At 39.9% G+C, this 25,323-nt stretch overlaps 2 pseudogenes; one reads left to right on the forward strand and one right to left on the reverse strand.

The window, feature by feature from the left end:
* Positions 1-11,299: 11,299 nt before the first annotated feature.
* On the reverse strand, positions 11,300-12,232 carry LOC123813886 (annotated as a pseudogene).
* Positions 12,233-21,646: 9,414 nt separating this feature from the next.
* Positions 21,647-21,841, forward strand: LOC123813627 (annotated as a pseudogene).
* Positions 21,842-25,323: the final 3,482 nt, after the last annotated feature.

Consider the following 25,323-nt stretch of genomic DNA (forward strand, 5'->3'; position numbering starts at 1 on the left):
ATACATATTGAGGTCCTCAGCCCATTTTTTAATTGTATTGTTTGGGGTTTTTTTTTGTGTTAAGCTGTATGAGTTCTTTATAAATTGTGGATACTAGTTCTTTATTGGAAATATTGAAACTGGAAAAGACACTGGTGTTCAAGCTACCTTTCACTACCTAATCCAGTAAGCAATAACAGTGATTGAATTTTTATGGGCACTTTATTCAGATGGCCAGCAATCTGAATAAAGAAGATGGTGGGTTCATACCCTAACAGACCATCCTGACTTCTTTTTTCATGCCAGAGATTTTATAACAGGGAATAAACAAGGTGCAGTGAGGGGTTAGGGAGGATTTGGTGAAAGAAACTGCAACATTCCTGTCCTGGCCAGTTAGCTACTCCCAGGGGCGGGTGGTCATCTGTCTCCCCCTGGAACACAAAGGCCCTGATGCCCTTCAGTTGTCCCCAGGCAGTAATCTTTAGTAGTGCCCCAGGAGGTCAGTTGTCCTCCCAGGAGCCAGGATGGGCCTTATCGATTTGTAGTTTCTGAAGCAAAATCTTTTTTTTTAAACATTTACAGTTTGTCTTTTTTAAAAAATATTTTATTTATTTATTTTTAGGGAGGAAAGGGAGGGAGTGGGAGAGAGAGAGAGAGATCGAGAGAGAGATCAATGTGCGGTTGCTGGGGGCTATGGCCCACAACCCAGGAATATACCCTGGCTGGGAATCGAACCTGGGACACTTTGGTTCCCAGCCCGCGCTCAATCCACTGAGCTATGCCAGCCAGGGCTGAAGCAAAATCTTTAACATATACATTACTTGCTAGAGTTATAACTTTTTACCTTATGCTAAAATTTTCCAACTCTTGAGTCACCTATCATTCCCCACTGTTAGTATTAAACTATCTCATTTCTGTTAGATCAGAACTTAGCACTGGACTATTTGGTGGTGGGTGGTGGTGGTGGTGGTTAGGAATACACCTAATTGCAGACCTATGTAAGGAGGCACATTGTATGCAACAACAGCTATGATGCTGAAGAAATGACAAGAATAAAAACAATAAATACCTCTTGAAGTCCAGGTATACTAGGCATCTAGGAGGTTAGTTTTGACAGGTTAATACCAAAGAATCCCTCTCTCTGTTTTATATTGGACACTACATCATTTACTAGCTCTACTTTATGCTCTGTGAGCAGTGAACTATCAGTTCGGGTAAAATAGCAGAGTTTTAAATTCTCCACATCCATCATTATGCCTTAAAAGAAGGTAGTCTATAGCTGCACGATTCTCCAATACTGTTTCTCTGATTTGTCCTAGTTCTTGACTAATGGCACTGATGTCTTGTGAAGTGGCATTCAAAGCTTTTGCCATAGTGCAGGTTAATCTGCTTATTTCTACATTCAAATAGATTAACGTGGCTGGCATTACAAATACATTAAAGACACATATTCATCCCCAGAACTATTTGCTGGAACATAAGAACAGACAGTCATTACACATATCAGAAATCATTCTGTTGGCAGTTTAAAATGAGGATAGGCATAAGGTACATCAGTGGTGGTGGCGCAAATCATCTCCGCACCTGCTGAGAGTACAAAAGAGATTTTAGTACAGTTGACAAAAGTTGTACACTCTCTAGCCTGGGTACATTAGTGACAGTTAAGGAAAACATTTCCCTGTCCTTTATATTTACCACTGGTCCCCATTATAAATATTAGAGTAGGTTATTTTCTTTTCAATATGCTTAAACACAGTATAATTTGTAAGGGTTTCCAAAGGAGTACAGACACCTATAAAACATGAAGTGAAAGTTTGTCCAACATAAGTTCCTCCTGCAAAGTATAAGTCAGAAATATTTAGAGCATTTTTTTAAGTATACCCAAATATTTTCATCTTGTTGAAAGGAATAAGTTGTCCATAACAAGGGGTTAAACAAGAGGTAAAGAAAAGAACAGAAGTCATTGTTTTTGAAAGATGACTTTCAGATCTTCCTCCAGTGCTTTCCTTATTCTGGTGTGATGAGTCCAAGGTTTTATTTTCACCAGCTTCACCATTGTGGGGGTGGTGAGGAGTATGTCCCAAGGTCCAGTCCACTTTCCTCCTAGTTGGCTTTCTGGAGAGGCAGTCACCCAAATCTTGTGGAGCACCTTGTCTGCAGGCTCAAAGGAATGCAGCAAATCTGTGGGAGAGAAGTATCTAATACACGCAAGGTCATTCATCACAGCTAAGGTCTGACTTAAATGTTGTCCATATTTTTTTTACCTTCAGTTTTTTATCTATATACATATCTCCCACCCCAATTGTGACCTGAAATGGCCATATGTACACAATTTTTTAAGGACTCAACTGAATCTCACTTGGAGGAGCCACCCTTCTCCTGAGTGGGGCAATAGGCAAAGCTTGATCCCAATTCAGATGAGTTTCTTGACATAGCTTGGCTATATTTTTTCAAGGTGTGATTCATCTTCTCAACCCTCCCAGAAGCTTGAGGTCTCCATGCCTTTTGGATTCTCCACTTGATTCCTAAAATTTACTAACCTCCTATGTAATTTCTGAAGCAAAAGCAGGTCCGGTATCAGTCTGGATGCTGCCAAGGAGGCCAAAGTGAGGGATTATTTCCTTCAGTAAAGCTTTCACTGCCTCCAAGGATTTCTCCATCTTAGTAAGAGAAGCTTCTATCCATCCTGAAAAAGGTGACAACAAAGACTAACAAATATTTCCGCTCTCAGACTCTCAGCATCTGAGTAAAGTCTATTTGCCAGTCCTCAAGTGGACACTATCCTTGGTATTGCTTTCTTTCTCTCCTTTGATGGAGATCTGTCTTGGGGTTGTTCTGGCACATAGCACATCTAGCAATTACTTCTCTTATGGCTCTAGAAATTCCAGGACCTGTGAGCCATGGTTTGACATAGGTGGTTAATGAGACTCTTCCATAGTGTGTGGCCTCATGCAAATGCTTCATGACTGGCTCTACTAAATGTTCAGGAGAACAGTATTGCTCCTTTCTTATTGTTTTTCCTCCACTATTGAGGACCTTCTTCATCAAAACTCCAGCCCTTAGCTTTCCCTAAGTCTGCAGTTGCATATTCAGGGTCCAATTTTGACAAGTCCAGAACAGGCACCAAGGGTATTATAAACATTCCTTTAGCAGCCTCTTTTGCTGCCCATTCAGGCTGATTGCTTCCTCTAGCCACTTCAGTGTCCTGTTTCTGATGCCCCGGACAGTGCATAGCTGCCACCTGTAAAGGTACCTGAACAGCCTCTAATAATTTTAAAATTTCTGCTGCATGCTTAATCTCCTTTTTATTTGGAGGTTAACAGTACTTTTTATTTTTCCCAGATGAAACCATGTGCATGCAAAGTTAGAAAAGCTTATCTTGAGTCAATACACACATTCACTTTCTTTTCACACAACAATTCCAGTATCCTTGTCAATGCAATCGGTTCAGCTTTCTGAGCAGAGGTTTCTGGAGGCAAGGCATTGGCCTCCACTACTCTTTCAAGAGTCACAACTGCATGCCTAGCCTTTCCCCTTCCTTTGTCCATATAACTGCTTCCATCTGTATAGAGAGTCCAGTCTGCTTCTTCTAAAGAATGATCCTATAAATTAAGTCTGCTAGAATACACTTTATGAGTTATTCAGCACAATCATGTATTAGCACAGCTGAGTCAGACTTTGGGGGAAGAGAAGCAGGGTTTAACTTACAGTTTTGAGGGAGACATTGAGATTTTCAAGAAGAATGGCTTGGTACCTACCCATTCTTCCAGCAGTGAGCCACATATTTCTTTTTGCACCAGCAAGGTCAACACTTGTGGGGGCACATAACTGGTACAGGTTGTCCCAAGGAAAATTTTTCAGCTTGTTGTAAGAGTTCGCAGGTGGCTGCCATTCTCAAGTATGCTGGCCAACCCTGGACAGTGTGATGTAATTTCCTTGACAATTATCCAATGGGCTGCAAATGTCACTAAGCATTTGCGTGAGCAAACCTAGGGCAATGCCCTCTCTCTCATGCTCATATCATTGAAAGGGCTCCAGTAGGTTTGGAAGCCCCAATGCCAGAGCAGAAGCCAGGTGAGCCTTCAGGGACTCAAAAGCCTGAATGCCCTCCTTTGTCCATGCTAAAAGGCTATATTTCAGTCCCTTCTGGCCCTCATTAAGTGGTTTAGCAATGAGTCCAATGTATGCAATCCAAATGAGCAATCAGTCACTTGCCATTCCCAGAAATCTCCTTAACTGTTTCCTGGTTTTGGGAGGGGTCCTCTGTGGACTTTTGTTGCACCGCCTGCACCATACCCAGAATTTTCTGCTCAGGGATTGCTTTCCCCACTCCCTCAAGTTGGCATCTCTTATAATGCTCTAAGAGAGGAAGGCCATCTCCATTAGGGTCTCCGTTGGGCTCGGTTAGAGGTATTGCCCTTGTAGGGCCCAGAGCCCCATCTGGATTTTCTTGGTGCAACCTCTGAGCCTCTTCATTTCCCTTATCCAACACCAGCCTCTCTGCTGATCGCCCATAAGCAAAAATTCTGTAAGGCTTGCATGCCTGCCCAATTGGGATGATGAGTGGTCAAAACTGACACAACCAAATCAGTCATTTTAGCAGGATCATCTCTCTATAAGAAGGGTTTGAGCTTTTCCAGTTTAACAGATCTGATGTAGAAAATGGAGTATGTGCCCAATAATATCCAGCAGGCTGGCCCTCTGGCCCTACTCCCACTGGAAGTCTCAGAAAAGGATATTGCCCTGCCCTGGTAGGGGCTTTTCTGCCACCAGATTTGGTTCTGATAGAGGGACACAAGTGTTGGAAAATTTTAGCTTAAGGTAAAAAGTTATAAGCCTAGAAAGTAATGCATATGTTAAAGCTTTTGTTTCAGAAATTACAGATAAGGCCCATCCTGGCTCCTGGGAGAACAGCTGACCTCCTGGGGCACAACTAAAGATTACTAATTGAGGACAACTGAAGGGCATCAGGTTCCTTTGTGTTCCTGGGGGAGACAGATAACTATCAGCCCTTGGAAGCAGCTAAGTGCCCAGGACAGGAATGTTGCAGCTTCTGAATCTCAATGCCCTCACTGCACCTGGTTTACTCCCCCCGTTATAAAAAGTCTGGCCTGGAAAGACAAGACAAGATGGTCTGTTAGGTATGAACCCTCCATCTTCTCAGATCACCGACCATCTGAATAAAACACCCACAAAGATTCAATTGCTGTCATTGCTTATTGGGTTTGGTAGTGATTGGCAGCCCGAATATCTGTGTCTTTTCTTGTTTCAGTTCCCTGACTGATTCAAGATAGTGATGCCAGCTGAGGCACACTTTCCCTATTTCCCCTATCTGAGTAGATGCCCTGGGGCTGCATGAGCCCTTAGCAGCTTGCATCAGGAGTAATATCTAGATCTTCCTGGTCCCTCTCCTCTGAGCTTCTATCTTTCACATGCAAATTCCTTTTTTCTCTGAGCCATTAACTTATTTTCTGTTGTTTTTTTTAAACTCTGCATTTTTATCATGTAAACTCAAACAAAACAAAACAAAACAAAACAAAACACCAAACTCCTAGATAAGGCATTTTGTCCCACTTCCTTGATTTTTGACAAAACAACGTTAGATACAGTATAATACAGTAATTTAAAGACACATTCAGTGACCATCACTTTCCTGAATCTAAATTATACAGGACACAAGCAGAACAGTTTTACAATAAAACCACATACGCTCTACATATATGCTTATAAGTTGATGAATTAGCCAGAACTGGCCCCAAAGTGCTGTTTCTTGGAACAGGGGTTGTTTCCCAAAACAGAAGCTTTCTCCCTCATTCTACCAGATGAAGCTCCAAATAGAGGGTACTCAAACCAGATCAAAAGATGTCCTTTTCCAGACAAAGCTCCTTCAGAGGGTACCCAAACCAAATTGGATGCCATTTTTTTCAGACTGAGCTCTTTAACCAAGAAAGGTACCTTTACTAGACAACCTAAGGTGTGACCCAGGATTTTAAGCTGAACCAGAAAGTGCAATGATTCAATCAAACATGATGAATGACGAGAATTGCTGGGAGTGGAGGGAGAATCCCCAAGTGAAATCACTTAGCAGCTGCTTGGGATTCTCCAAACCCAAACCCCTGGGGCCTCTCAGCCCAGGCAGCCAATGGGACTCCCCGCCAAATACCCAGACTTACCTGAAAGTCCCAAAGTCTGTCCTGGAATGGAGTCACCAAAACATGAACCTGGAAAAGACTGGCATTTGGGCTACCTGTCACTTCCAAATCCAATAAGCAATGACAGTGATCAAAACTTTACGGGTGCTTTATTCAGACCATCTTGTGTTCTTTCTTCAGGCTAGACTTTTTATAAATGGGAATAAGCAAGGTGTGGTGAGGGCTTTTAGATTCAGAGAGCATTAGGTGAAAGAAACTGCAACATTCCTGTCCTGGGCAGTTATCTGCTCCCAGGGGTGGGTGGTCATCTGTCTCTCCCTGGAACACAAAGGCCCTGATGCCTCCAGTTGCCCACAGGCAATAATCTTTAGCAGGGCCCCAAGAGGTTGGCTGTTCTCCCAGGAGTCAGGATGGGCCTTACCTGCTGTTTCTGAAACAAAAACTTTAACATTACTTTCTAGGCTTGTAACTTTTTACCTTAAACCAAAATTTTTCCACTCTTGAGTCCCCTATCAATACCTTTGGCAAATATCTTCTCCTAATAGGTAGGTGTGCTTTGCATTTTGTTGATGATTTCCTTTGCAAAAACTTTTTAGTTTCATGTAGTCATATTTGCTTATTTTTCCTTCTGTTTCCCATACCTGAGGAAATATATCAGAAAAAATATTACTAAGGGCAAGGTCAAAGAGTTTACTGTCTATGTTTTTTTCTAGGACTTTTATGGTTTGGGTGTTACATTATAATCTTTAATCTATTTTGAGTCTGTTCTTGTGTATGGTATAAGAAGGTGGTCTAGTTTCATTCTTTTGCATGTACCTGTGCAATTTAAGGCAGGAGGATTTAAAGCTAGGGTGAGCCAACAGATAAACACTGGAAGATGTTAGCAGGAGGTTGGATAATGTGATTAGGCCTTATGTGTTTACTGATTGCTTCTTACTGCATTTAGACTCCTAGCCTCCTCCAGAAGCTGGGTGATAGGAATGCTCCCCTTCTTGATGACTATATTTCAAAGGGAAAGCTCCCACATGTTTAAGAAAGACATTCCTTGGTTTGAAGCTGACCAGAGGCCTCAGGAAAACTTATCTACATTTCAAAGGGGCTTAAGAACTCCGCAGTGAGAAGTTTTTCAAAGTAAATGTTCTGAGGAAAGAGAGGTCAGGGGCCTAAATCAGGACTAAATGTGCTTGAGTTTTTAATTTTTAAAAACATTTTCCTTTCAAAAAAGATTTTATTTATTTTTAGATGGAAGGGAAGGGGTAGACAGAGAAAGAGGAGAGAAACATCAATGTGCGGTTGCACTCACACACCCCCTACTGGGGACCTGGGCCACATCCCAGGTCTGTGCCCTGACTGGGAGTTGAACTGGTGACCCTTTGGTTCTCAGGGTGGCACTCAATCCACTGAGACACACCAGACAGGGCTATGCTTTGAGTTTAGCTGAGATGAGGTAAAGGTTAAGTCAATTGATATCCAAAATGTGCACAGTTGTGTCAATGTTGTAATTCTTGGGCTTTGAATATGGTCCCTTTAGTGCAACTCCTAACCAAAGCAGAGACCTAGATTATGTTTACAAGTATCTTAAGGTTTAAAATCAGATGGCAGCTGGAACTGTGAGAGGCAAGGTAGGTAGATGGTTGAACAACAAATCCAGAATGGCAGCCAGGGTCTGTGACCCCCAGATCTGTCCTGGTGGCACCATATCATGGACGAGGAGACATGAAAAGCAGAGCTCCACTTAGACAACCCCAAAATATCGATGGCAAGCCAGAAACTGTCAGATGTCAGCTATCACAAATAAAAGTCAGGATTTATTTTCCAGTTTCCAAACCCAAGCCTGATTTCAGACTCAAATCCTAAAGGTTAATTGGATGCAGATCCCCCCTTGGAGGCCAGGGTGACTCCACTGGACTCTGTCCATTTTGGAGTAGGCAGCAATTCATGTTTACCAAGGTGAATATTCATGCATTTATGTCATCCTTTCCTGGCTGCAGTGCCTTGGGAAACACCACTATCCAAAGACTTAAGACACCCAATTTCTTTATGGTGAAGAAGACATTGAAACCAGAAAAAACAGGCATTTGTGCTTCCTGTCACATAGTGAATCCAATAAGCAGAGACAGGGATTACATCTCCATGGGCACTTTATTCTGATGGCCAGTGATCTGAGTAGATGGTGAGTTTGCACCCTAACAGACGTACTTACATCTTCTTCCAAGCCAGCCTTTTTATAACTGAGAACCAAGTATGGTGAGAGGTCTTGAAATTCAGGGAAAATTAGATTAAAACCAAAAGTACAGCATTCTTGCCCTGGGCATTTTGCTGTTCCCAGGGGTGGTAGTCTTCCCAGAACACAATGGTCAGGATGACTCACTTGTCCCCTGGCAGTAATCTTTAGTGGTGCCCCAGGAGATCAGGTGTTTCTCCTAGGAGCCAGGATTGGCCTTATCTGCAGTTTCTGAAACAATAGCTTTAACATATGTGTTACTTACTAGGCTTATAACTATTTACCTCAAACTAAAATTTTCCAACTCTCGAGTCTCCTATCAATATGGAACTAAACATGATATATCAGGAAATCTACAGGTCCTAACATATTCTGTATCAACTGAGTCTCTCAGCATCACATGCCTCCAGTGCCAATTCTGTGGTTGAATTAATGCTCTTGAGCTGTAATGCAGTGCTCTGCCCTGGAACCATACCTAAATATATGTCCCCCTTTCTGGTAGACTTTGTCATCATCTGGATTCTGATATTTGTGTCTCAAGGAATTGACCTGAAAATTAGACTGAACTGAACAACTTACTAGTTTTTGATGAAATGTGTGTGTTTTATGGAGTCACCTTATTTATTTATTTATCTATTTATACTACTCACATTTTTAATATTTGTAAAATAGATATGTACTCATCATCTATTTTGGTGAATCTTTACTGAGCAACATGCTGGGATCATGGCATTAAATTTTGGGGAGAATACCATCTTTCTCTTTTTTAAACTTTTTCATTCAGTTACAATTGTCCCGTCTTTTCCTCATTTCCCACCTCCACCCTGTCCCACTATTCACACAGTCAATCCCCTTCATTGTCTGTGACTATGAGTCCTCTACTGGTGTTCCTTTTCTTGCCCTTTCTTGTTCTTTCCCTTGTTATCCCCTTCCCCCTGTCATTGTCAGTTTGTTCTTTATTTTGAACAAAATGGAAAGGGAACCAACTGTATGGGAAAACATACTTGTTAACGATACCTTGGACAAGACTTTGATTTCCAAAATATATAAAGAACTCACATCATTCTGCACAAAGGAAGAAAAGCAATCCAATTAAAAAATGTGCAAAGGACCTGAACAGACACTTCTCTAAGAAGGACATACAGAGGGCCCTAAGTCACATGAAAGTGCTCAACATCACTAGCCATTAGAGAGATGCAAAGTAAAATCACAATGAGATACCACTTCACACTGGTCAGAATGGCCATCATTAATAAATCAACAAACAACAAGTGCTGGCAAGGTTGTAGAGGAAAGGGAACCCTAGTACACTTTTGATGGAAATGTAGACTGGTGCGGCCATTGTGGGAAACAGCGTGGAATTTCCTCAAAAAGCTAAAGATGGAAAGGCTTTTTGATCCAGCTATCTTATTGCTGGAACTATACCCTAAGAATTCTGAATCACCTACTCTACAGAACCTAATGTTCATAGCAGGTTTATTTACAACAGCCAAGTGCTGGAAACAGCCTAAGTGCCCATCAGTAAATGAATGGATCAAAAACTGTGGTACATTTACACAATGGAATGCTACATAGCAGAAAGAAAGAAGGAACTAATACCCTTTGTGACAGCATGGATGGAACTGGAAAGCATTATGCTAAGTGAAATAAGCCAGGTGGTGAGAGACAAATGCCAGATGGTCTCATCTTTAAGTGGAACATAATAAACAAAACAAACAAAGGAGCAAAACAGAACCAGCCATTTACGAATGTGGTTTTTTAATCTCTAGTGATACAGTTTTATAGCTTATTCTGGAAATGTACTAAGAAATCATATAGAAACAAGTTGAACCTCATGAATAACCAAATAAATAATTTATCCATCAGTTTACATTTAATGAACGTATGAGGGAAGTCACTCCTCAAAAAAAGCATTTATTTATAAAATATTGTGTAATTATTATTACATGTTAAAACTTCAGTCACCTCAAAATATTACTGTATTTGATGTAATACACTTATTGAGACATAGGCTCCTATGCTCAGAATAGTTTTTGAACTTCAATTTTGATGCAACTTAGTGCTTCTGCTGTTTTTTGTATCACCTATTATATATTGGCAAAACATTTCCCTTCAACAACTACTTTCATGCAAGGAAACAACAACAAAAAGAGTCTGTCGGGGGAAGATCAGGTGATAGAGAGGGTGGAGCATGGAAATCATACAATTCAAGGTCAAAAACTGCTGAATACTTAGCACAATATGGGCAAGTGTGCTTATAAATCACCTATCATGAAATAGGCAAATACACTGAAAGAGTCTTAAAAAAATTAACTGAAGCCAAACATAGCATCTCACAACAATGCCAGCTGGCACACTGATACAGATCAGTTCCTACACCACTCATCTGTGGAGGAAGCCTATACTACAGGGGGCCCCCCCTCCAGAAGATAATTCCAGTTTTTTGGGGGGGTCCCTCTCATACAAAGTGATATAATGAACTCTGAGATGTAAGATTTAAGCTGTATGAGGCCAAAGTAATTTTCTTCACTGCTGTATTCCATACACCTACAACAGCATGGCACACCAAAAGTGTTCAATAAATATTGTTGAATGAGTGACTTTCTTAAGAATTAGCAATGGTTCTGAACAAATTGTACTATGTCATAATTCTTATTCAAGTCTTCCCAGTAGGTTCCTGAAGTGGCTGGTATGGACCTGCAGGGCTGGAAATCCAAGATGAGGTGCAGTAATACATAATAAAAAGAGGGTATGAGGAGAGTAGAACTGAGAATAACAGAGGAATCACCATAAGAGGTTAAAGAAAAGTGCTTAAAAAGCCACCCTAACCAAAGTTACTTAGAGAATGGATGACAAGCAAAATTCAATGTGACGAAGAGGTGGGATTTCTTTAGCTAACTGCTCCTACCCGGGTCAGCTAAGAATCCCAGGTTGAGTGTTCCCCTTATGGAACATAGAGCTTTCTCCCAAGAACTTTCTGTAGAGCCCTCTTGATGTCCCTGTTCCGCAGGCTGTAGATGAAGGGGTTCAGCATTGGGGTGACCACAGAGTACATCAGTGAGGCAATCATGCTCCTCCAGGAAGGTGCATCAGAACTGAGATACACACCAAGGCCTGTCCCATAGAACAAAGAAACTGTGGACAGGTGAGACCCACAGGTAGAAAAGGCTTTATATTTCCCATGTCCTGATGGGATTCTCAGTATTGACGAGACAATTCGAAAATAGGAGAAAAGAATCCCTGAGAAGGGAACAATGCCAAGAAGGGTAGTAACCATATAGAGCAGGATGTGATTGATGAGTGTGTCTGAGCAGGCTATGGTGAGGACCTGAGCAAGTTCACAGAAAAAGTGTGAAATCTCCCAGTTAGTACAGAAAGACAGCTGCAATGTCAACAGACTCTGGGTCAGGGAGTATGTTATGCTGAATGAACCAGGACATGAGAACCAGCAGGCCACAGAGGTGGTGGTTCATGATGAGTGTGTAGTGTAAGGGGTGACAGATGGCCACAAACCAGTCATAGGCCATTATTGTGAGGAGAAAAATATTCGTAATTCCAAAAATATTAAAAATCACATCTGGGTGATGCAGACTGCATAGGTGATGGCTTTGCTCTGTGTCTGGATGTTCACCAGCATCTTTGGCATGGTGTTGGAGGTGAAACAGATGTCAGCCAAGGACAGGTTGTAGAGGAAGAAGTACATGGGTGTGTGGAGATGGGAGTCAGAGGTTATGGCCAGGATGATGAGCAGGTTTCCCAACACAGTGATCAGGTACATGGACAGAAAGAGAAAGAATAGGATGGGTTGATTCTCTGAGTCCTGGGAAAATCCCTGAAGAATAAAATATGACAGTCTTGTTTGATTCCCTGTTTCCATACTGCTGACATATCAGCTAGATGATTGAGAAAAGAAAATAGCATGAAATAAACATTCAACATGTAATGGAGAATGAACACTCCACTCCTATAAAGCCACCCATAATAATCCTAGTAAATGTTAAACCCAGCATGTTACTCTAACCTGATTTTTTTCCTTAAAGTTAGATCTTGCATGTTAAAGTTTTTTTTGGTATGATTTACAGTTCAGCAGTTTCAGATCCTGTGTGAATCTGAGGAGCAGCCTGACCTCACAGCCCCTGCCAATGCCAGCTGCCCAGACATAGGAATGCAAGTGACATAAGCTAGAAGGCCAAATCCAGGACGCTGCCCATTAAAATCCATATTGAGGCCATCCACAGCACTGCCTGCATATCCACAGCCCTGTCTAGATCTCTTTGTTATGCTTTCCCTCTCCCTCCTATGAAAAGCTTTGTCTGCTGTGATGTTATGATTGGCTTTGGGACCACAGACCCCATTTTCTCATGTGGCTGGCACTTAAATATACCTCTTTCCTGTTCACTAGCACCTGTCTCATGACTTTGGCTTCTGTTGTGGAAGGCAGCCAACCTGGGATTAATTCCAGAAAGCCCTAGATTATTTCTGCTTTTTAAACTTCTAGCAGTAAATGACTGGACACGAAAGCCTTAGTACAAAATTTAGGAATTGTATATTGTTTTGTTACTTGCAACATTTCATATTGTTGATCAGTCCTTACTTATTGTCCCATGGAACACTCATATACCTTCTTTATCTCTGGTTTATAATTATCACTACACAGTTCAGAGCAACCTTGGAGCTTAGAGACAAAATGGTTTGTACTGGCTATAGCACAAATGTGGAGCATGCAGTCTAGTGAACTCAGTAACTTGATCTGGGTTGTCTGTCATCTCTGGGACTCACAAAAGGGACAGATAACAATGTGTCAGAGGTGAGAGAATTTGAGAAATTTTCTCAAATATTGGACAAAGTATTAGAGGATGAGTAGAATGTAGATTTACTTCTTAAGGAAAAAAGACAGATAAAGGAACATTTTCACCAAATAATAAACCACAGTCATGAACACTTAAGGCTTAGTGTACCAGGGACCAACAATACCTTGTAGGAACAGGGCCAGATGCTCCGTTGACATTTGTCACTTGACAAAATATGTTTCATCTGTGAAGTGAAGGGATTGGTTGAAATGTCCAAGGGAAGAACCGGTAGCAAGGCTTAAATTATTTCAGTACCTTAAGGTACTCTTCAAAGATCACAGACAAAATTTTGAATCATTGTCTATGCTGTTCATAAAATACTGGGGGAGGAGACATTGCAAAGGATTTTAAACTGTAAGCCTGAAATGATGAGAGTTGTATTTGCATTCACGGTTTAGTGATGTTGACAATGCAGAGGTAACAGGGGTGTTAACATTCACCACCCACCTACTTTCTCCTCTCTTTACCCCAGGTGCTTAGGGTCCTGTAACCAGACACAGAGGAATGGCTCCTATAATCAGGGAGAAGAAATTGCATGAAACCATACAGTGATCACCAGTGTCCTATTTTTCTTTGTTATTAGTGTTTTTCTGTACTTGCTGTTTGGTAATGCCCTTAACTACACAGGAGACCATCAATGGCTGCCATCACTGTCAGTCTTCTTAGGTATAAAAACCAAAGTGGGCAGAGAAGGCAGAGAATCAAATGGTAAAACCTTCCAGTTATAAAATGAATAAGTCATGGGGATATAATATATGGCATAGTACCTAGATAATACTCTATTGAATTTTTGAAAGTTATTAAGAGACTGGGTCTTAAAAGTTCTAATCCCAAGAAAAAAATTTCTGTAAGAATGTAAGGGGATAGATGGTAACTAGACTTATTGGGGAGATCATTTTCAATATATACAAATATTGACCATCATGTTGGACACCTGAAGCTAATATAATGTTATATATCTATTACATCTCAATTAAATGAACTCTAGAGCTGACAGTGTCTCTGGAATGATAAAAATGGCCAGTTCATACCCAATTTTTTAAGCAATGAATGAATACCTTTTCTGGCCCTTTGGGGTAGGGACAGTTTGTAATCATCTCTGGTTGCTTTTCATCAATATTATCATGACGCATTTCTGAAGTATGATAGCTCGCAAAAAATCTTCCTGGCTTTCAATAAGTGTAGCTTGCTTTCTCACACTGGATTTTTTTTATATAGCAGAATAGGAGAGAGAATGTGGGAGATGCCAGAGATTCCAGATATTCCCTGGAGTGTGCTTGTGTGTTACAGCAATGACTAATTGGAAAAGAGAAAACAATTTCATAACTTATCATCTATTGAACAAACTTCCCTCCTGATCTCCTTTCACCTTTGATTCTCCACATGTCCCTCTGACTCAGATTTCTAAAATGGAAATTGGATTGAATCACTCTCCTGCCTAAAGTCTTTGAAATGCCTTTGTGCCACCTGCTAAAATCATCCAAACTCCTCAGTATATCATGGCTCCATGCTTATACCCCAGACTTATTTCTCACCACTTCTGAATTTTTATTCTAATTTCTGAACATTCTACAAAAGTTTTGTTTTCCTACATGGCCCATACCACCCACCATATGTTTCTCAGGCTAGCCAGGACCTTCCCCCTTTGCCTAAACCTCTCTACTTTCTTTTCTTCATTCCTCCCTGTCAACATATGCATGGCACAGGCTGTCACCTTCTTGGATAATTCCCAGCCACCTCAGTTCTCAATAACAGGTGAGTTCTTAGCACAAAGGGTACTCATTGTATTGGTTTTGTGGTAGAATTAATAAAAAGATGCACTACAGACCAATATTATTTCATTGCTGCAGCTCATCACATAGTCTTTGGGTGTTTACTGCTCCAAAACTTTTAGCACTTCTTACCCACAAGGAGGTTACTATGTGGAGAGAGGATGTTGAGGAACAAAAGAGAGAAAAGGAGACAGAAAAAAGAATATAAAGTTGCTGCTTATTAAATAGCCACGTCTTCTTCTCAGTCCTGGGCAACATGCATTCCCAGTGTTGAACCCTATCAGGTCCAAACAATTTAGCCTATTTTCTCTTGTTCTTGCAGCTCACCTGGGATCTTTACCCAGAGCAACAGCAGCAACTGCTTCCCCACAGCCTTTTCCTGAAATACCTGTGCTCACACCCCTGACTTTCTGTCCTACTTATCCAGAGGCACAGACAGAAGATGACTGAGAGAAAAAAGAAACAACAGAGAAATGACAAGTGTCCAAAAATTTCACAAAAGACTAGTTGTCAGAAAATTATTTTTCTGGGATTATAAATGAGGACATTCATTACCTTTTAATTCCCTTCCTGGAAGTCACTCAACATTCACATTCTTAGTCCTTTTTCTTGCATATGAAACTGCTAAACATTCCTTTCCATGTATGAGCAGACACGGCTAACTTTGTGCTCTCTCCCCAAGCACATGAAGATCCAGTTTCCAGAAGAGAGTGATAATGGGAAAGTAAATGAAGACACCCATTCTTTTCTCTCTGGTTCCAGAACCCCCAAGACCTGGCAAGGAGAGAGCCAGAGGTAGGCAGAGACTGGACCAATGCCCCTTCTCTCCACCTTCCCAATGCTACTTTAAGTATCACTTCTTGTCTGACCCTTATGCTTTTGGGCTGATATGCAAACATTCTGGTATAATTTCTGTCCTTACAAGTACAGCAGGTCCTCAAGTAATATTATTTCATTTAATGTTGTTTTATTATAAGGTTTATGATTGCTATAAGAATGTAACTCTTCTCTGTATCCATTAGATTAACTTACAGTAAAACTGGTTTTGTTACATGTTGTTTCCCAGTTCCAAGAATTGATTGAAGACATTAACAGAGGACTGATGTATTTCATGAGGACCATGGAGGACAGTATTAAAATACTTTTCCAGACCTTTGCTGCTTGGAAGAATGGTTAAAAAAGGGGTCAGCCTCTGAAAAAGGGGTCAGCTTAGAGGTCAGCCTAAGCTGAACATAGTCTGAGATGCTTATTGCTTCCTCTGAGGGAGGGTGCAGAGCCCATGCAAACCTTCCAGGTTAAGAAGGTAAGTGTGTTTGATAAGGGTACAAGATGGGTTTCTGCTAGGATTGTCAAATATTGCTTCCTAAAGACAAATAAAATATTGAGACAGTGAAAAATATTCAAAGAAAATAATAATGAACAAGAGGGAGAGAAACTAATGAGAAATAACTTTGTTCTGATGGGCAAAGCCAGGGGTCTGGCTGCTACAGAGTTTGCTCTTAGTTTCTTGGAAGTGAAATCTAGCATGTGACATTTTTTCTGCTTAAGTCCCACTTGGAGTTGCAGGTGCAGGTGAATTATTACTTAAATTGTTGTGAAAAGAATAATGACATTCATCTTAACAAGTTTCCCACATATTAGAAACCTTTAATTTTAGGACCAGAGGTTTAGAACCAGAGGATCAAAATCAGAGGATACAGGCCTTTGTCAGTTATACTTTTCTCTCTACTGATGCACCAAATGAATATGTTCTCTTCTGGTTCTAGTAGCTAATGGTGATGGATAGTTTTGTTGAGCCATGTCGGGGGTTAGAATATTAAACTAGGCCTTTTGTCACACACTGAATAATTCCTGGAAGCCACTTGGCATGAAGGGCTTTTTGGGTACAGGCTACATGTCAGCTATTGGGTCTTCAACCTCAGGGAGCCCTTTTTCCAGAAGTGGATGCACAAATAGGTCATTGTATTACAGTGCCTTAAATAGTGAGATAAAGGCAGTCTGGAGGATGGATACTGAGAAGAGAGGAGTCCCAAATGCAGCCTGGAGTGATGGAATCAGAGAAGAATTCCTGCAAGAAGAGATCTTCTTCTGGACAAGAAGTTACACTGGTGGACTATTAAATAGGGGCTTTCCTAACAGAAAATAGAGCAGGGGAAAGACCATGAGTAAGAGGCAGCATGGAACAGAGTACTTTTAGCCATTAGCTGAAGTACACACTGGGGAGGGAATGGTGAAGAATTAGATTGAAGAGGTGACCATATCCCTGGGAACCTTGAAAAGAGTCATAAATAAAGGATGGGGATGTGGAAGAAGTGCAACCAAAGGAGGGTCATATTTTGTATCACAATTTTCTCTGGTGTCCAGAGTGAAAGATGGATTTAAAGGTGACAAAACTGAGGGCAAAGGAAATTGGTAATGAATTCTTACATCATATATTTTAAGAACCCAGTCACTTATTTTAAATAAGAGAAACAAATGTTAAAATAGATGAAGAAATAATTCTGATCTTGCTAATGATTTCATGTCCCTGCTTAAGAATGAAACTAGACACCCAATGGAGTCAGTGGGAACTATGAGAAAAGGACATGCCAATTCTAGTATTTCCAAGATTTCCCAGAGCAGAAGAGTAAGATGTCAATAAGGTACTGGATGTTGGACTTTTGTACATCCTTCACTTTCCCTCTCTCACCCACCTGACCCCAGTCTTCATACACTGTGGCCCTAGACACCAGGGACCTCAGACCCTTCCTTCTTGAAGGTCACTAATGAGAATAATGGATAAGGGTGCAGAAGGAGGGGCAGATCCTTTCTGAGACACAGGGGATGTTCCCAAGAAAATGAGGTGGTAAAGAATAATTAAGATTTGTGTGAGTTGAATGAAGATGGAGGTGCTGGAGCTCTTGGGCTGGTTAACAAGGGAAAAGAAGATCAAGACTTCACTGTCACTTTCATTTTTTAAATCTTTCTGCATGCCAAGAAAGTCTTACCATTTCTTCATATACATTTTGTTTATTTCATGTTATGTGTTTTCCTTAGTTATTCTGCAGTTCTCATGGTCATAAATGGTTTCTTTTTTTCCTATTATGTACTCTAATTGATGTTTGATATGGAATAGGAATTCTTTTAATTTTTGTTCATTGATCTTTTATTGCATGCCTTCTTGTCTCTTGTATTAGTATCAATAAATTATCATGAATGCAAAAAATAAATAAATAGATAAAAAACTTCACTATAAAGGACCTAAGGTTCTATCAGTACCTGGGGGCATCCATTTGCACACCAAAGACTAGTGACTGTACCCCTACACAGCATGATTGTGGGAAGTGTGATGTTGTCAAAGGGGACTGGGGGTTTAGCCTCTGCCTCCCCATTCCTATAATTTCCATCATCCACCTAACCAAACAACATATAACTGAATGAAAAGCCCATTACACAATAGCAGCTTCAAACAAGGAGTTTAGCCATTCACCCTCCCAAACAAGTAACCTCTAGAGCTCATTTTCCATAGACAGCACAGGGTTCCCCCTGCCCTGTGCTTAACAATAGTCAATACGTATACACTCTACCATACCTTTTTCTTATTTTCTACAACACTTACTGGGCTGTGAAGGTTTGACAGTGTGAATCTTGTTCTTTCATGGAAGGTGGGTGATGAAAAAGGAAGGTCTGTCCTCCATAATAGCAAGAATTCAGATCCCAGCGTATGGGAGAGGGCCTGGTTATATCTGCTGGAGAAGGAATGAGTGTGTTGGGTCTAGCACATGAGAGCCTTGATGACTGACTATAAGTTGATATGTTTCAGGTTATGTGGCCCTGGTGGCAGATTCCCCTCTGAAACTTGTTAGACAAATTGATCAATGCCTCTTCCATTCCCTGATCAGGTGACTCCTCAGGGGCAGGGTCACAGAGGAAAGTGTCTCTGTCTTGTCAGTTTCTTATGTCTGAGAGACTAACAGTGAGACCAGCTGTGATTCTCTTCCTCTGGATCCCTGTCCTCTGGAAAGAGTCACTCTAGTCTTCCTTGGATCTCTTCTTGGAATGATGTGTCATCATTTTCTTTTCAAAAATATTTGTTTATGTCTTATTTATTTATATGAGTGACAGAAAGAGAGGGAAAAAAAAGAAAGAGAAACACATCAATTTGGGAGAGAAACATCAATTGATTTCATCTTGTAGGTATCTACACTGGGGGCCAAACTAGGCATGTGCCATGATCTATAATGGAATCAGCAGCCTTTCACTTTGTGGGACAATTCCTGATCAACTGAGCCACACCAGACAGAGGCAGATTTCATCATTTTCCAACTTGTAGTTTCCTCATTGGACAGATTGTTGAGTAGCAAAGTGTCCCAGGATTTACTAGGGGATGGCTCTCAGGCTTTAGCTTGCACCGCGATGATTTTGGGCATTTGTCAGAATAGATTTCAGAGTCTCATTCCCCAATTTCTGTCTTTGTGGACTTGAGTTTGGATATGATAATTCAGAATTTTCACAAGTTCCAAATTTTGTTGATCCATATTATAATCCATTGAAATTCATTTCTCTTGAGCAATGATTAATAATATTAGCTTTGTCCAGATATCAACTGAAGCTCTTGTTAATATATATCTTGCCAGACTTATACTTTTCCTAGACTCATCTCAGCAACATCTCCAGGGAGAGAGCACAAGAATCTACATTTAAAAGAAAATTGCAATGGTTTTACTTTATTTTACTTTTATTTATATATATTTTTTATAATGGCTATGTATGTTTACATAGATAAAGTGCTATGTGTATGGATCATTTTAACCATTTTAAAATATATAAATATACAATTTTGTAGTGTTAAGTATATTCACAATATCATGAAAACATTACCAGTATCTATTTCCACACCTTTTTCATCATTCCAAAGAGAAGTTCTATGCTTATTAAACACCAACTCCCCATTCTTCTCACCCCCTCCACATTGAAACCTTTATTCTACTTCTACCTCTATGAATTTGCTTATTTTAGGTACCTCATAAAAGTGAACTCATATGATACCTATCCTTTTGTATCTCACTTAGCAAAATGGTTTCAAGTTTCAACTACATTGCACATGATTCAGAATTTTGTTCCTTTAAAAATTTGAATAATATTCCATTGCACATATATTTCATGTTGTTGGACATGAAATGTTACACATATATTCATTGTTGATGGACACTTGGGTTGTTTTGATATTTTGGGTAATTCTGCTATGGACATTGGCCTGCAAGAATCTCTGTGAGATGTTTCTTTTTAATTCTTTTGAGTACCTACCTAGACACTGGCTGATGGGTCCTGAGAAACTACTTTTAAAAGCATGCCAAAGGATCAGGTGTTTGAGGGACACTGTCTTAGGACAGTGAACAACAAATCCTGGAGAGGCCTAATGACCTCCCTTCTGCACTTTAAAACAAAGACTACTGTAAGAAAGACACTCCATAATGATAAATGGAGCACTATAACAAGAGGATATAATTCTTGCAAAACACTTATGCACCCAATTTAAGAGCACGTAAATGTATAAAGTAAATCTTGATGGACACAAATGAGGAGATGGATACTAAAGCAGCCAGAGTATGGGATTTTAACACTGATTAACATCAATGAACAGATTGTGCAGACAGAAAATCACAAGGAAACAGCAGCCAGCAGCTGTAAAGGACACACCAGATTAGATGGATTTAATATATATCTTCAGAGCATTCTACCCCAATGAGCAAAATATACATCCTTTTGAAGGGCATGTGGAAAGTTTTCCTGAACAGACCACATGTCAGGATACAATACAAGTCTGGTGAAATTTCACTCTAAACATAATGATATGAGCCCTGGCTGGCGTAGCTCAGTGGATTGAGACTGGGCTGTAAACCAAAGCATCACAAGTTTGATTCCCAGTTAGGGCACATGCCTGGATTTCAGGCCATGGCTCCCAGCAACCACACACTGATGTTTCACTCTCTCTCTCTTTCTCCCTCTCTTCCCTTTCTAAAAATAAATAAGTAAAATCTTAAAAAATACTTTATAAATAAAACATAATGATATGAAACCAGAAAACAATCACAAGAAGAAAAACTGGAAAACACACAAAGACATGCAGGCTAAATAACATGTTACAAACCATAAATGGATTAAGGGTAAGATCAAGGAAAACATTTTAAAAATACCTTTAAACAAATGAAAATGAAAACACAACAACCCAAAATGTATGGGGCACAGTGAAAGAAGATCTAAGAGGGGAATTCATAGCATTACAGGTTTTCCACGAAGAACTAGAACAACCTCAAATGATGAATCTTCCTTTACACTTAAAAGAACTAGAAAAAGAACAACAAATGAAGCCCCAAGTGAGCAGAAGAAATAAATAATAAAGATTGGAGCAGAAGTAAGTGCAAACAAGTCTATGAAACCATGTCAAAGGTCAGTTAAACCAACAGCTGTTTCTCTGGAAAGGTAAACAAGATTGAAATCTTTTTAACCAGACTCATCAAGAAGAAAAGAGAGAGGAGCCAAATAAATATTGTAAAATCAGGAATGAAAGAGGAGGAGTGATAACTGATTCCAACAAAATTAAAGGGATAGTAAGAAATTATTATGGAGTGAGGCTGTCAGTCAGATTGACCTGCAGATTGACTTGGAACCTCCAGCTTCAGCGTGATCATGTTTCTCCAGTATTACCTCAATGAACAGTGAGACCAGATCTATACCCTGAAGAAGTTTGACACAAGAGGACAACAGACCTGCTCAGCCCATCCTGTTTGGTGCTCCCCACATGACAAATACTCTAGATACAAAACCACCATCAAGAAATGTTTCAAGGTGCTGATGACCCAGCAACTGCACCCTGTACTCTGAGGGTCCCTTAAATTTCATGTCTTTCCTGCCACCTGCTACCTCTCTGAGGCTTTCTGAAACAAAACTCTTCAATTTGTGATCCTTGAATTCTACTGGCCAACCTTGTTTATTTTGGAATCTGGTGTCATCATTACCTTTGATCATGCGTGTGCAAGGCATTTGTGGTAGCATCACCTTAAAGGGAACAAGTTTGAATTTGCTTTTTATATTTGACTCACAATCAGGTTATTAAAGTGATTTGAAAGAGAATAAGAAAAAAGAAAATATGAAAACCTATAGGCCAACAAATTAAAGTATCTGGGTAAAATGCATATATTCTTAGAAACACACAGTGTTTTAAAACCAAATCAGGAAGTATCATAAATTCTGAATAGACAGATTTACAACTAATGAGCTTAAAGCAGTAATAAAAAAACTCCCAACAAACAAAAGTCCTGGACCTGATGGCTTCATAGGTGAATTTTACCAAACATTTAAAGAAGAACTGACACCTACCCTTCAAAAAATTCCAGAGGAGTGAAGACTCCCACATTTATTGTATGAGGCCAGCATTATCCTAACTATAAACCAGATGGCACAAAGAAATAAAATTATGGCCAATATCTGTAATGAACTTAGACAGTATAGTCCTCAACAACATACTAGCTAACTGGATCTAGCAATACATTAAAAAGATCATATCCCATGATCAAGTGAGTTTTATTCCAGGGATGCAAGTTTGGCACATTCACAAATCAATAAATAAGATGTATCTCCTAAACAAATTTAAGGATAGAAATCTTATGATTATGTCTATAGATTCAGAAAACAACAACTGATAAAATCCAGCCCCCATCTGTGGTAAAAACCCTCAGCCAAGTGGGAATAAAGAAAACATACCTCAATGTTATGAAGGCCAAGTATGACAAAATCACAGCCAACATCATACTCAATAGACAAAAACTAAAAGTGTTTCCCTTAAGATCAGGAAAAAGACAGGGATGCCTGCTTTCCACACTCTTATTCAACATAGAACTGGAAGTCCCAGGCACAGTAATCACAGAAGAAGAAGAACTAAAAGGCATCCTATTGGAAAGGACGAAGTAAAACTGTCATTATTTGTGGATGACATGATATTGTATATTAGAGAACCCTGAAAATTCTACCAAAAAAACCTACTAGAACTGATAAATGAATTCAGTAAAGTAGCAGCACACCAAATAAATATCCAGGAAGAGTTGCCTTTTTGTACACCAATAACACTCAGAGAAAAATAAAACTAAGACTACAATCTCATTTACAACTGCATCAAAAAATAAAATACCTAGGAATAAATTTAACCATGGATGTAAAAGACCTGTACTCGGAAAGTTATAAGAATGTATAGAAATGAAAGAAAAAACCACATGATCTCACTTGGATGTGGAATCTAATGAACACAGTAAACTATTGAACAATAGAGTAATAGAAGATTAGGTACATAAAACAGACTGACAGCAGCTGGAAAGGAGAATGGGTGGTGGGATGAAAGATGATGAGGAGATTAACCAAAGAACATTTATGAAAAACCCAGGGACATGGACAACAATATGGGGATTGGCTTGAAATGGGCAGAGGTTGAATGTAGGGTAAATTGAGGTAGTCTGACTTCCTCACCCAGGTATCTGGGTAACTAAGGGAAGCAGTGTTTCCATAACCTTGAATGGGCCTGATAAGTAGTGTTCTCATAGCTTTGAAGCTGGGTCTGATAAACTGTTCTCCTAACGAGAAGTGGGCTCTCATGGGCAGAATTATGCTATGTTATATAATTTTCTGGTTGAAGTTGGCTTTGTTTGTTCTTTGTTTGTATTTAAAAGGGTCTAGGGACTCCCTGCTGTGTGCCACCCTGGGGAGCAAAGGGCACACTGCATGCCATGCAAGGGGACAGGTGATATGCAGAGACTCGCAGAAACATACAGAGAGACATGCAGCTTGCAGTGTGCATGGCTCGCCCACCTGTGAATAAAGGCATGCAAAGCATCCTTACAGCTCTACACATTTTCTTCTCTCTCCCAGAATCTAGAGTGGACCTGCCAGGCCTTGATAGGCTGCAACACAGTGGGGCTGGGTAGATGTGGGGAAATGGAGAAAAAATTGTATCAACAGTAACAGCATAAACAATTAAAAAATAAAAGGAAAATGCTCCCTACCCAAAAAAAATCTGAAGGAAGAAATTGAAGAAGACACAAATAAATGGAAGCATACATTGTGTTCATGGATAAGAAGCATTATTAAAATGTCAATACTACCCAAAGCAATCTATAGGTTCAATAATATAGTTTCAAAAAACTAGAACAAATAATCCTAAAATTCATATGGAGGCACAAAGACCCAGAATAGCCCCAGCAATTTTGAAAAAGAAGAAGATATTTGGAGGAATCATGCTACCTGATATCAAACTATACAACAAGGTCAAAGTAATCAAAACAACATGGTACTGACATATAGATCAATGAAATGGAACAGAGAGTGTAGAAATAGTCCCATGCCTTTATGGTCAATTAAAATTTGACAAAGGAGGCAAGAAAATACAATGGGGTAAAAGTAATCTATTCAATACATGGCATTGGAAAAATTGGATAGATATATGAAAAAAATTAAATGTGACCACCTTCTTACACCATACACAAGAATAAACTCAAAATGAAGTAAAAACTTAAATGTCAGAGTTGAATCCATGACAATCCTAGGAGCATAAGGAGTAAAATGTCAGACATTTCTCATAGCAATATTTTTCTGATATATCTGTTTGGACAAGGGAAACAAAAACATAAAGAAATGGTACTACATCAAAATAAAAATCTTTTGTCCTGGCTGTTATAACTCAGTGGATTGAGTGTGGGCTGAGAACCAAAGGGTTGCTGGTTTGATTCTCAGTCAGGTCACATGCCTGGGTTGTGGACCAGGTCCCCAGTGGGGGCATGTGAGAGGCAACCACACATTGATGTTTCTCTTCTCTCTTTGTCCCTCCCTTTGCCTCTCACAAAAACAAATGAAAAATTTAAAAAAAAATCTGTTGCACAGCAACTTAAACCATCCCCAAATTGAAAAGACAACCCACTGAATGGGAGAACATATGTGCCAGTTAAAAAGGGTTAATATCCCACATTTATAAACTTGTACAAGTCAAACAAAAACAAAACAAAACAAGCAATCCACTTAAAATATGGGCAAAGGACCTGAATAGACACTTCTCCAAAGAGGACATACAGATGGCCAAGAGAAATATGAAAAAATGCTCAACATCACTAATCACCAGAGAAATGCCAATTAAAACCACAATGACTTATCACCTAACTCCTGTCACAATGGCTATCATCAATATATAAACCTGGGACATTGAAATTAAGAACTGACAGTAACCAGAGGGGAAGTGGGTGGGGATAATGGCGGGGAAAGGGGAATAGTTTTCAGGAACATCTATAAAGGACACATGGACAAAACCAATGAGGGGTAGGTAGGAT

Source organism: Phyllostomus hastatus, unplaced genomic scaffold (assembly GCF_019186645.2).
Source record: "Phyllostomus hastatus isolate PE091 unplaced genomic scaffold, TTU_PhHast_1.1 phas_contig_159, whole genome shotgun sequence".
Lineage (NCBI taxonomy): Eukaryota > Metazoa > Chordata > Mammalia > Chiroptera > Phyllostomidae > Phyllostomus > Phyllostomus hastatus.